Source organism: Dipodomys merriami, unplaced genomic scaffold (assembly GCF_024711535.1).
Source record: "Dipodomys merriami isolate MVZ:Mamm:240054 unplaced genomic scaffold, mDipMer1.0.p SCAF_370, whole genome shotgun sequence".
Lineage (NCBI taxonomy): Eukaryota > Metazoa > Chordata > Mammalia > Rodentia > Heteromyidae > Dipodomys > Dipodomys merriami.
The window spans coordinates 92,763-105,809 of NW_027205271.1; the positions used below are offsets into that span (position 1 = coordinate 92,763).

The 13,047-nt window shown below is 38.0% G+C and overlaps 1 long non-coding RNA gene across 1 annotated transcript in view; it reads right to left on the reverse strand.

Annotated features, from left to right (window-relative positions):
- Positions 1 to 6,200: 6,200 nt before the first annotated feature.
- LOC138804740 (uncharacterized) overlaps positions 6,201 to 13,047 on the reverse strand; it is a 47,738-nt gene continuing 40,891 nt past the window's right edge. Inside the window, exon 2 of the long non-coding RNA XR_011365333.1 lies at positions 6,201 to 6,343. This is a non-coding gene — a long non-coding RNA (uncharacterized lncRNA). The remainder of the gene's footprint in view (positions 6,344 to 13,047) is intronic.

The window sequence follows — 13,047 nt, forward strand, 5'->3', positions numbered from 1 at the left end:
GAGATAGGATCCAGTGGACTAGATTAGTTAGGACAGGGTTTCTGGTGTAGCCAGTTACCACTTCGAAAAGAGCAGTGAGTTTGGGTGGGGATTTCAGTGTTGCAAGGCAGGACATTAGACTTGGACAGGGTTTCCAGTGGGGCAAGGTAAACTTCAAAAAGGGATTATGAAGGGACAGGGATTTACAGTTGAGCCTGGTGAGGCTTCCAGAGGGAGGCCAACAGATGCAGTAGTTTGCAGTGGAGCAATGTGGGTGTCGAGAGATGGGATAGTGTGGTGGGGGTTTTCTAGAGCAGGTCAGGGCTTGGAGCCATGGGGTTAATTGGAAGAGGGACTTTGAGAAGGAGTGGAAGGTCTACAAAGGTGTAGAGTAATTATGGGCAGGGTTGAGTAGGATGTGGATCTGTGGGAGGAGCCAATAAGGGGAGGATTCATCACGGGAACAATGAAGCCATTGAGAGAGTAGATATGGGAGGTAGAGAGGCCCATGGTGGAGCAGGGCTGGCTTTCTAAGCAGGAGATGGGCTGTGTGAGAAGCTTCTGGTCAACTAAGGGGGGGCTACAAGGGCAGTTATAGAGAGGTGGAGGGTTTTTGGTGTAGCATGAAGGGAATTGTGGGAAGAGGTAGGTTCAGGGCTGTGCTTGAAAAGTTCGACTACTTAGACTAGTTATGGATCGAGTTTCTGATGAAACCAGGAGGGGTCGAGGGAGAAGTTTGGTTGGGAGTGGGGTATGAAAGGGACGGGAGGAGCTTGGAAGTAATAGAATATGGGAGTAATGGGACTCTGAGGGAATAGAGTAGTTAGGGACAGGGTATCTGGTGGATGAAGTTAGGAGTAGAGGGAGGAGCCCAATGTAGGCGGGGTTCTTGGTGCAGCAAGGTGGATCTTAGGAGGAGATATGGATGTGGCTTGGTTTCTGGTGGTGCAGAGCAGGGATTCCAGGAAGTGGTGGAGTGGAAGAAGGATTTCCCTGTAGCAGAGGAGGACTTTCAGGAAGGATTCTGGTTGCAGTCAGGCCTTTGAAAATTTATAGCAGGACTATCAGGGGGTAGGTTAGTTAAGGTTTGGCTTTTTAAGTACCAGGCTGACTGGAAGTGGGTTTCCAGTGGTTCCAGTCAAGTTTTATGGGAAGGGGAGATAGGAAAGGGACAAGACTTAGTGAAGAGTGGGGCTACAAAAAATAAACAATTACTCTAATAGGAACACCATTTTCAGTCAGTGTAGAATTATATTACTTTTATGTATGCGAGAGATATTGGAGAAAGTAAGCAAGTAATAATTCTTTCCTATTAAATTTTTTTTTAAATTCCTGTTGAGTGAAAATAAAACCACAGGTCACATCAGGCTCAGAGGCCCACAGTAGACCAAGAAATATGAAGCACTGGGCTGTATTCCCCAGCACAACCTTTAAGGACTACAAAAAAATTTAAAATATCTCACTTGGTCATAATGGATATTCTATTATCTTAAAATTGTGAATGAAGGGCTGAGAAGGTGGCTCAGTGGTAGAGCGCTTGCCTTGCATGCTCGAGGCCCTGGGTTCAATTCCTCAGCACCACATAAGCAAAAAGAAAAAAAAAGCCGGAAGTGTTGCTGTGGCTCAAGTGATAGAGCGCTAGCCTTGAGCTGAAGAGCTGAGGGACAACGCCCAGGCCCAGAGTTCAGGCCCCACGACCGGACCCCAAAAAAAAAAATTGTGAATGAATAGAACTTTTACTCTGACCGTTTTAGAAATCCTAAAACTAAGTAAGTGATAATGTTTTAACTTTATATAATATGGGAAGTATATTAAAATAATTAGGAAAATATAAAATTGTACACAGAATATTTGTTGTCCAGCATCAATTTTAATCTAAAAGAATTTAAAACCAGAAAATTGCCATATAGTGAGATTGCAGCATGGTTTCTTTTCAGTCATCAAAATGGTGACTTAAGGAATGTGTCTTCATCATTGGATGCATCGATGTTAAAACATATTTAAAAATGTGAAGCACTATACAGACCCTGAAGAAACTCAGAGGGATCTGTGAAATGAGGTTGGAATAAAATTTATGAATAGTTACAGTAAGAATTGATCTTCACTAGGCACATAAATATTTTCCAGAAGAAAAGACTACATTGAAAAATAAACAAAACAGTGAAAAGGAAGCAGGCAGGCAGACCTTGAAATACACATTATCCAATGAAGAATATCTAGTGAAGCATGATTGCAATAATCTTTTACCTAAGTTACAGTACTGATCTATGTTCTTCCCTAATGCCAAGTAACAAAGCCATGAAAATGCAGTAATAATTTTAAGACATTAGACTTTACAGAAGGAATTCAATGAATGTATTTCTAGAAAGTAAAGATAGATGTCTGAGATAAAGAGTAAAGCAAACATCCCCAATTCTTAGCCCTTCGAGGTCAGAGGGGTACAAGCCGAAGCACAAGGAGAATGGACAGAAGTATAGTAATGCATACCAGTAGTTCCCAAGATGCAATGATGAATATAATAGGGGAGAAAATCAACATGACCATCACAAGACTTAGCACTGGAGAATAGAGAAAAGAACAGTGAAAATCCATGGAGAATCAGAAAGAATGCCCTTGCATATTTGACAGAAGTGTGCATTGTATGGAATTGAGGTCTAAAATATGTGTAGGTATTATAGGAAACTATTTGTGCTCATATGGTGCCTCAAGTAGTGATAAACTTATGATTTACTGGACATTGAGTAATAATAAAGGTCCTGTTTCAGTAGTTTAGAGTTAAACCTTGATAAATTCTGTTTTTAAACACCTAACACCCTATAAAACCAAGACAAGAAGAGTTCAAAAAATCAAATCACATAATGTGTATGCAAAAGGATTACATTATTAAGGTAATCTTTAAACAACACACAATTTTATGTGACTAGTCCTGATTATAAATGATTTGTTTTCCATACAGATTTTGGATGCACAAAAACAAAAAACAAAACAAAACAAAACGAAGAAATGACACTTGGCAATAGAGCTAGATGCCAGTATCTCATCTCATGAGGCTGAGATTGTAAGACCATGGTTCACAGATGGCTGGGGTAGCAATCCACGAGACATTTATGTTCAATTGTTCAATCAAACACATAGTGAAACCTTGGTTAAAATAGTACAGATTCAGTCAGACATGAGTGAAAAAAACCAAGCAAGATTTTGAGGCTCTGAGTCAGTTTCATTACTGCACACACGTGCACACACGTGCACACACACACGTGCACACACACACACACACACACAAACACACACAGCGAATATTAAGAGTGTAAAAAATGAACCTATCTTACAGGACTATCCTAAGCATATATTAATTAATAAAAATGAGGGAAACCATAGAGCCTATGTTTCTTTGAGTCTGGCTTCCTTCACATAATGATTTTTTTCCAAGTCTTTCCATTTTCTTAAGAAAGGAGCTATGTCATTCTTTCTCATACAAGCATGAAATTCCATTGTTTATATATCACATTTTCCTGATCCATTCATCTACTGAGGGGCATCTGGACTGGTTCCATATCTTAGATATGGTAATAATGCTGCCAAAAACATACTTGTGCTGGTAGTTTTAGTGTTTTATTTTTTGGAGTCCGGTCGTGGGTCTTGAACTATGGACATGGACGCTGTCCTTCAGCTCTTCAGCTCAAGTTTAGCACTCTACCACTTGAGCCACAGCGCCACTTCCGGGTTTTTTCTTTTTGCTTATGTGGTACTGAAGAATTGAACCAGGGACTCTTGCATGCCAACACTACCACTGAGCCACCTTCCCTGCCTGAGAGAAGATATTTTAACTTATTTTCTACACGTAAATTAATATTAAGCAAAGCTAATTAAAATAATTACTTTTTTACTCTTTAGAGGATGAGTATATTACTCTTGGATATCTTTGAGGAAAAGACTTTAGACTCATTTCAACTGATGCTTTGCATTGAAATTACAGGCTAAACTGTCTTCTTCATTAAACAAAAGCTTCAGTTCTTTCATATTAGAATTATAAAATCATAATACCTGAATGGTGATTTGTTTTCCTTTGCTATTTTCAATTCTATTTTTCATCCATTAGCTATCTAGAGATAATTTCGACAAATGCCCATGAATGGGAATGCTGGCTCTAGAGCTATGTACATTTGACCATACAAAATGATGCTAATTGAAATGGACTCCAAGACATGGAAACAACAATTACTTTTTTTTTTCAGATATCAACCTTGATGTCGGTAAAGAAGTGTAACTAGATGTTATTTTATTTCATTTGTCTTTGATTTATCTCTGGACATCTCTGTCTTGATTCTGGTACCTTCTATCTTGTATATACATTATCTGATTTGGAGAAGGAAAGGGAAATAACATAATGATGAAAGAAGTGACCCATTGCAACAATGATATTCACAAGACAATATACCGGCAATGAACTTTACAACTTTGGGGTGGGGGGTATGGTTGAGGTGGGAAAGGATAGGAGAACAACAATGGAGTGGGTAACAATATACATCAAGGAATGTACCTTACTCATGTAACTGTAACCACTCTGTACAGTACCTTTAAATAAAATAAAATTTAAAAAAGTGAACCTACCCTAGAAAAAAATATCCCTTTCAAAATAACCCATCTGTAATAGTACTTGTGAGGGATTCTAGAGTCAAACTGTTATACCTGGAAAGGGATATATTGGGAAGCCATCTCAAACAGTAATCAAAAGGCTGAGAGCTGTGCTCTGGAAAGGTCAAACAGTTAAGGGAAGACAGGGGTATGGGTTATTACCTCAAAAGTATTTAAGTTAGAGCTGTTGGACACTAAAAGTTTAAGACTTTGGAAACAAGATGGATGTCTGTGCTATGGTTGTAATGATTATTGCTCCCTTCTGCTCCTTAATAATAAGGGATTCAATTATCACTATGTATACAAACAATACCTCAGTTAATAATTGTAACCACCAACTAGATTGATGCCTCAGTTTGCGGACATACCTGTAGTCACTCATTACCCCACCCCTGTAGTAGAATGAATATAAAGCATTTAAAACAGGATTTGGGGATCCAGAAGCTGGCAATGAGGCTTTGGGTCCTCTGGTATCTTCTTTCCTATCACTTCCTGTGATTTCTCAGTTCTTTGGCCAGGTATCCCATCATCTTTGCTGTTTCATGGCTGTGGTTAGTGACAGTACTGATATTCGGAACACCTCAAAACAAACTATGGAAAACACTTCCTCAGAGAAGATTCACAAATGTATAGGAGCACCTGGAAAGAAACCTAAAATCAGCAGTCATTCTGTGATCCTCTAACAAGAAAGTATAATTCTGGTGTACCTTTACTTCGGATATATATAAGAGATGGACAATTGTCCCTTTTGTACATTTGGTATTTGGTATTGCATAAATTTTCAGAAACACATATACATTGTGAAATAATGTTATTTATTTCATAGGTCACAAACCTGGTCACTGGAGTGATGACCCAAATGTCTTATCTCAGTTGCCTGATTCAGACTTAGATGAGTGTGAATTGCATAATTGTGAACATTTTTCCATGAAACTTAACAACACAGGTCACTCCATACCTCTAAAGATTTTACATATATTATAGTAATACACACCTAAACTGGTCAGCACTCACAGCACATCGGTGTGTTATAATTGTCTTCAGATCAGAAATATTCTAGAGTTTAAAGTAGAATGATGGGCTGTACATTTTCAATGGAAGAGTGATGATCACCCCCTGCAATTATTCTCAGTGGAAAATCCTTCCTATACATTTTACTGACTTAGCTTCTACTCTGTGCTTTACCATTATCAGGGAGGGTCACATTGTATAGAGCTACAATACTGCAGCAACCTTAGCTGTCTTTGAATTTTACCTCTAATCTTAATACCAAGGTCAACTCCGAAACTCTAATCACATCATTAGTGGACACCTGAACTTTCCAAGCTTGGTGAAAAATTCAGATATCATTGCTCATTGCCAGTGTTAAAGATCTCACTCTATAAGATTTATTGTGTTTCTTCTTGTATTTCCAACACTGCCTTAGATGTTGGTTTTTGATATAGAGCTTTTAGTTTGCATTTGATTTATGGAAGTGTTAGTAATGCCAGTTGAACTGCATATATTATAATGTAAGTAATTTGATGTTTTGACATATGAATTTAATTTTGGCAATTGAGGAAGTCAATGCACATCACTCACAAAAGTTTCTTTATATGTACTGGTATTGCTTTATTGTGAACTTCCTAAAAGCCAGTCATAGGAGCACATGTCCTAATCCCATCACTTCTGTCACTGAGATGAGTCTTGAAATGTCCAGACAACTTGGCACTTCATAGTGAGAAAGTTTCTACAATGAAGGGTGAGAGAATAGAAAAAAGAACAAATGAATCTTCCAACTGTTTTGTTACATGTTCTTTACACTTAGCCATTAAGACACCATAATAGTATTTTTATAACTTCTTACCTACTTTTTTCCTGTTCTGAGATGTTTTATTTATGGATCTCTAAGAAATCATATAAGAATCATAAAATAAATCTATAAATCATATAAGAAATGTTAAAAAATAGTTTGTTAGGGATATATAACCTAAAAGGAATAATTTCAGGAAAGTATTAAGCACATAAAATGTAATGCACACCTAAAATTGTCTCTTTATTTAAAACTTCAGCAGTTTTAGTTTATTTATTCTAATAACAAAGATTATAAATTGTTACAATAGTATTCCAAATGGAACACAGAACTAGAAAAATGAAGGGTAGCACTAAAGAATGCTACTGCTACTACTAATCGTGTAAGAATAAAATTTAGGCAAAACTCCTTCAGACTAAAAGCCACAGGACAGCCCCAACATTACTTTGTTTCATATGAAGACAAGACCTTTTTTTGTAAAGATAAGTTTTCACAGATATTAACAGCAGTTGGGTATATATTTCTTAAGGCCTTCAGGAAGGATTCTCTGACAATGTTGATGGAAGCTGACTTCTTTGGGACCTACTACACAGTGTGCAGTCACCATTCCAAGCACTGCACCTGCATTAGGGTAATTTTCGTGCTCAAGATAGTTCTTCCAGTTAGGAAATGAATTAACTATTTTATTAAAAACAGAAGTAGGCAACAAGGCCAAACAAATTTCCCAAGTACCAAATACGGATCAGCTGCAGAACCATAATTCAAATCCAGGTTTCCACCAGGCATATCTGAGGATATTCTGTAGGTTTCACATTCATTACCTTTCAAGATGTATGGAGCAGATGAACCCACAATATCTTCCTAATTATGGTTATAATGGCAATAACATTGCTACAGAATATACACATTTTTAAATTAAAAGGGTGTGGGTAATGACATTGTAGGTGATCTTTATACCAAATAAAGACTGAACCAAAAAGAAAAGTAAGGGGCTGGGAAGGTGGCTCAGTGATAGAGCGCTTGCCTTGAATGCATGAGGTCCTGGGATCAATTCCTCAGCACCACATAAGCAAAAAGAACAAAGTTGAAAGTGGTGCTGTGGCTCAAGTGGTAGAGCACTATCCTGGAGCTGAAGAGCTGAGGGAGAGCACCCATGCCCAGAGTTCAGGCCCCACGACCGGACCCCCCCCAAACAAAATAAAAATAAAAGAACCTAGGCCGCAAATTTTAGTCATAGTACTAGCACTCATATAACATATATATATATATATGTGTGTGTGTGTGTGTGTGTGTGTGTGTGTGTGTGTGTTTGTGTGTGTGTGTGTGTGTGTGTGTGTGTGTGTGTGTGTGTGTGTGTGTGTATACACATATATATGCTTCCTAAAATATACAGTGAGTTAATTTGTCGAACCTGGTCATAGATTAAACATGAGGTGTGAAAAAGTATGTAAGTCTGAAATGACTCCAAGGTATTTTGAGAAGACAGCTGGAAGAGTTATCACTTAATCAAATAGTAATGAGGGATTGGTTTGTAGATAGAGATCAAAGCTCACTTTGGGATATTTTGAGTTTGTTAAAATCAGTTGTTAGGAGTTGTCAGTAGACAGGATGCTATTAAGGACTTGAATTAAAGTAAACAGAGATGGAGAAAAACTACAGAAATAATTACTGTACTCAGTGGTAAAAAAAAAACATGAGAAGGAATATTACAGAGCTAAGCCCAGGGATACCCAAATATGTAAAACATGACAAATGAAGAAAAACAGTAATAAGTATGTAATGCAGACTTATATGGGTAGGTATTTTTAATGTTTAAGGGCTATGAAGTGATTGTGTGATGACCTAAAATTTAAGAAATTCGTAAGTTCAACTATCCTTTGGGCCAACCATAGCTGATAGTTTAAGTAAAACGGAGCCACAATAGTGTGTCTTGATTTACCAAAGTGAAAATAGGTCAATATTTGGAAAGCCAATTTTTGGACATGTCGTTGGAGTGGCAATTACTGCAGTTTGTTCAACTGTCAGTAGAAAGCTACAGGTTTAGCACAATGATAGAAATCTTTCAGAGATCTGGTAGATTTTCCCTCTGACTTCAATTTCCCTTTTTTTCTGAGAGCTAAAATATCACTACTGGAAACCTGTCCAAATTGTGCCTTTGGCAAGTTAACAGATAGTCAGTCTATCACATGCCCAAATAAAAGAGAATTGAAACAGGTTTACATTGAGCACTCACAGTAGACGGGTCTCTGGACTTTCTCAGGAAAAGCCTTCTGCCATTGTGGGATGGATAGGGCTGGATAACATGCAAAATAGACACCATAGATTGAAAGTATTCTGCTAAGTTACCACGTGAGATAACGGAAGGTTTAACTGCATTGTATTGACTTTTATGAATCAGTTAATCAGATTCTTCATGCCATATGATTTTACTAGACTGTAAAATGCATGCTTATTGCATTTCCTTTGTATAACATCTAGTATGTTTTGAAATTTGGTATAAAACATTTGTCTTTTCATTTATTTATTTTTAATATGTATTACTCTAGTTTTCAAGAGTAGGGAAATGTCCTGGAACTTTGTAATTTGATGTCATATGTAATTTATTTTTTTTAATTCTTATTTATTGTCTATTGTAGCCCCCGGCTAAATGTAATTTAAACTGTAGTTTTCTTCAAGTGTATCATCCTATGCTGAAGTTTTTTTTCTTACAAGCTTTCTAATAAATATGTAGTCTATTCAATTTTGAAAAGTACTGCTGTACCTCCCGCTTATTTGTGGCATTTCTGAAATCCAAGTTCCTCTGTGTGTCAGGGTGGATACTTTTGCTTGTAACAGTTTTGTTATTGAATACATAGCATCTGACTACTTAGGGAACAAAAGATGTGAAGTTACAGTATCCCAATAAAGAACTTCCAGGACAATTCAAGGGCAACTCATGTACTCTCTATGTAGGTGAATAAGAGCAAAGAAAAAAAGTCTTATACATGAAAGTGACTGGGAGTGTGTGCACATAGTTATTCACTTATTTATCTGTTGTTATAGTTTTATATATTCAATATTATTCATTTATATATATATATATATATATATATATATATATATATATATATATATATATATATATATACATATGATCACAATTTCCAAAATCCAGAGAACCACATCCATGGGCATAGCTTTCCTATGTTGCTCTTTGGGTAATAAGAATGAAACCTGGGGGGAAGATGGCAGAGGAGAAGCTGGAATCTGAAGAAGCTCTAGCATAGAAAGCAGTTTTAGAGTTCCAGTGAACAGTCTTAAGCCAGAGAATCACACCAAGTGTGCCATCACAGGACAGAGAGTTAGACAAGAGAGGGGAAGCCAAGGCAAAAAGACACATCTGAGCGCCTGCCAGCCACCGCGGCGGCGGCGGCGGCAGGGTCGCGGCACAGCTGGGGCCATAACTGAGCGCTCACACAGAGAGTCCAGGACAAAGGAGCCAGACACAGCAGGCGAGCGGATTCTACTCAAGACCAGCAAGAAATGACAAGGAGTGGACAACTTCATCCTGCAGTTCCCAGACCAGAGACGACCCAGGATCCAAGACTCGACGTGAGTAGAAGCCCGACATCCTCACTCCTTCTCAGGGAGCGGAGGAGGGAAGGCCACCCCTCCCCCCCCAGCACCGGAGATCTCCATCTTGGATACCGACAAAGCTCGGAGGAGCTGCCAGCTCCAACCCAGGCCTTGGAATAAAACGAGTCATTTAGCAGATCACAAGAACTTAACGGCGGCGAAGTGACCTGCCAGACTCGGCTCCATCCAGGGAAAAGTCACCCAGCTCAGGCACCAGCCATTGGAGTGGCATTCCTCACTGGCTAACCAGAGCCAGAGGCTGCCTCTCCCTCTAGCAGCCTCAACAATCAATTGAAAAACAGAAACCCTGAGAACGGCTCCAGGCTGGGCTCTGTTAGTTTTTTTTTTTTTTTTTTTTTCACAAAATATCCCCAGGAAAAAGCTACTGATTGTTGAAAGACCTCAACTCTACCCAGAACCTAGCCTTACCACTACATCCCCCTCTTTTGTGATTCTCAAAGCAGATCACCCTTCCATTAAACTAATCGGGGAGGGGGATCTCAAAATCTTGGGTAAAGCAGAGCATTTTTCTGCCTGTTCGAACAAACTGACTTAAGAAACCAGTCAAGCCACATGACTTCAAGCTGACCAGAGACTCAAACAAGAGGCTGTTTACAGACAAAGGGGAGATACAGGATTCTTCCCACCCCTCCGAAAAAATCAAAAAAAAAATCAAAGAACTTTTTTTTTCTTCTCTTCCTCTTCTTTTCTTTTCTTTTTTTTTCTCTTTTTTTTCTTTTTTTTGGTACCTTTTATATATATAATTTTTTTTCCTTTTCTAAAAATTTTATTAATCTTTAATTTTTGCCTTTTTTTGAAAAAATAATTGTTTTCTGGTAACTTTTTTTTCCTCTTATAATTTTTATTTTAGGAATACATGAATGTGCGTTTTCCTTTCTTTTCTTGTCTTCTTTCTCTTTTTCTTTCTTTCTTAACTATCTTTTTGTTTGTTTGGCTAGCTCTACTGAACTTCTGATCTTTTTCTCTCCCTTTCTAATCCTTTTCACCTTTTCCTCTCTTTTGATCTTCTGTATGTGACTTAACTATTTTCCTGCACATCCTCAGATAAACCCATAGTTGACTATTACACCCTATCCCCCATTGTGTACACACTTAATCCACAAATTTATTACTCAATTCAAAACCTCTGAGACTTAAATTCCTTAATAGCAGTTCTACCTCTTTATACCTCTATAATATTTTAAGCATTTTCTTAAGTTTTGCACTTCTCCTCTATGTCCCTACCCTTCTATTAATATACTCACATTCCTCTCTAAATAGATGGTCTTTTAATCTCCATAATAATATTAATTTTTACGTTTCTATTTTTTTCTGGTCTCTTTTCATTTCCCTTTCACTTTCTTCCTTTTCTCTCTCTCTCTACTTCCATCCTACCCAACCTATTTCCTGCATTGAAATTAGGACATAGTTAACTCTCCCTGTGCCTCCCCACACCAATCTATTCCTATTTTTTACCCACATCTCTCGCTAACCCTAAAAATTTTTGGTTTTCCAAATTCTTCTCTGCAGTTTGAAACCCATTAACATATAGTTGTTTGATGTTGAATAGATGTATCTGTTGAACTAGAATGTATCTGTAGACTATTGACTGTATAAATGCAAACGTTGGTTGATGGTTGCCTTAAGATAGTGTTCTAGAACAAAACTGGTGCTATTTTCATCTCAAATGGGCAGAGTAAGCCAGAAAAACAAGAAAAATGGCAAATCCCGGTATCTCAATTCCCAATTTTGATAATCAGGGGTCAGAACAGATAATGAACAACCCAGAGGAGAGTTCAAAAATAGCGCCACAAACACTGGTGGCAAACATGATAAATGAGAATTTTGACAACTTACAAAGGACCTTGTATGAGCGTGAAAAGGGAGAGAGAGGAGGCATCCCAAAAGTTTATACAGGAATATCATAAGCGTGAGGAAGCTACTCAAAAACTGATACAGGATTTGCGTAAACAACTTGAGAATACTCAAAGAGAAAGGGAGGAATGGCGTGAGCAGGCTGAGAACACTCAAAGAGAACTGCAGGAATCCCCCGAATGGGAAGAAAGAGAACTGCAGGAATCCCACAGACGGGAGGAAGCTAATCAAAGAGTAATTCAGGAATTGAGAGACCAGGTAGAGAATACACAAATATCACTAAAGACATTCATGGAATCCATTAACAAAGAGCTGAAGGAAGTCAGGGAGACCACAAAGGGAATGCTGAATGGAACCCAAGAGAAGGAATGGGAGTCCAAAGAAACCATAACCAATCAACTAAGTGATTTGAGAACAAACACTGAACACCAAATTAAGGAAGTAATGAAATTCCTACAAGACCTAAAACAGAGCTTCAACAAAGAACTTGAAGCCATCAAAGCTGACCAATTAGAAGGAAAAGAGATAAAAAACAAAGTAGAGAGTCTTGACAGCAGGTTAGACCATGCAGAAGATCGAATCTCAGGGATTGAAGACAGCCTAGATATTATAGAGAAAGAAAATACAACCATCCAAGACAAGTCCAAGAAATATAGATCTATCCAACACCTGGAAGACACCATCAGAAGGCCTAATCTAAGGATAATGTGTGTAGAGGAGCACCTAGAAACAGAAGTTAATTGTCTAGGAAATTTATTTAACAGGATCCTAGCAGAAAACTTCCCAAACATACAAAAATATAGCCCTATTCAGATACAAGAAGTTTTTAGAACCCCAAATAGACCAGACCAGAATAGGACATCACACAGTCACATTATAATCCACACAGGGTCAACTCAGACCAAGGAAAAGATCCTTAAAGCTGTCAAGGAGAAAAGGGTAATCACCTATAAAGGGAAACCAATTAGAATCACCTCAGATTTCTCAGCAGAGACAATCAAAGCAAGAAGAGCCTGGAATGACATATGCCATGCCCTAAAAACAAACAACTATCAACCAAGAATACTGTACCCAGCTAAACTCTCCTTCATAACTGAAGGCCAAATAAGAGCCTTACATAGCAAAGAAAAATTGAAACAATACATCTCCAC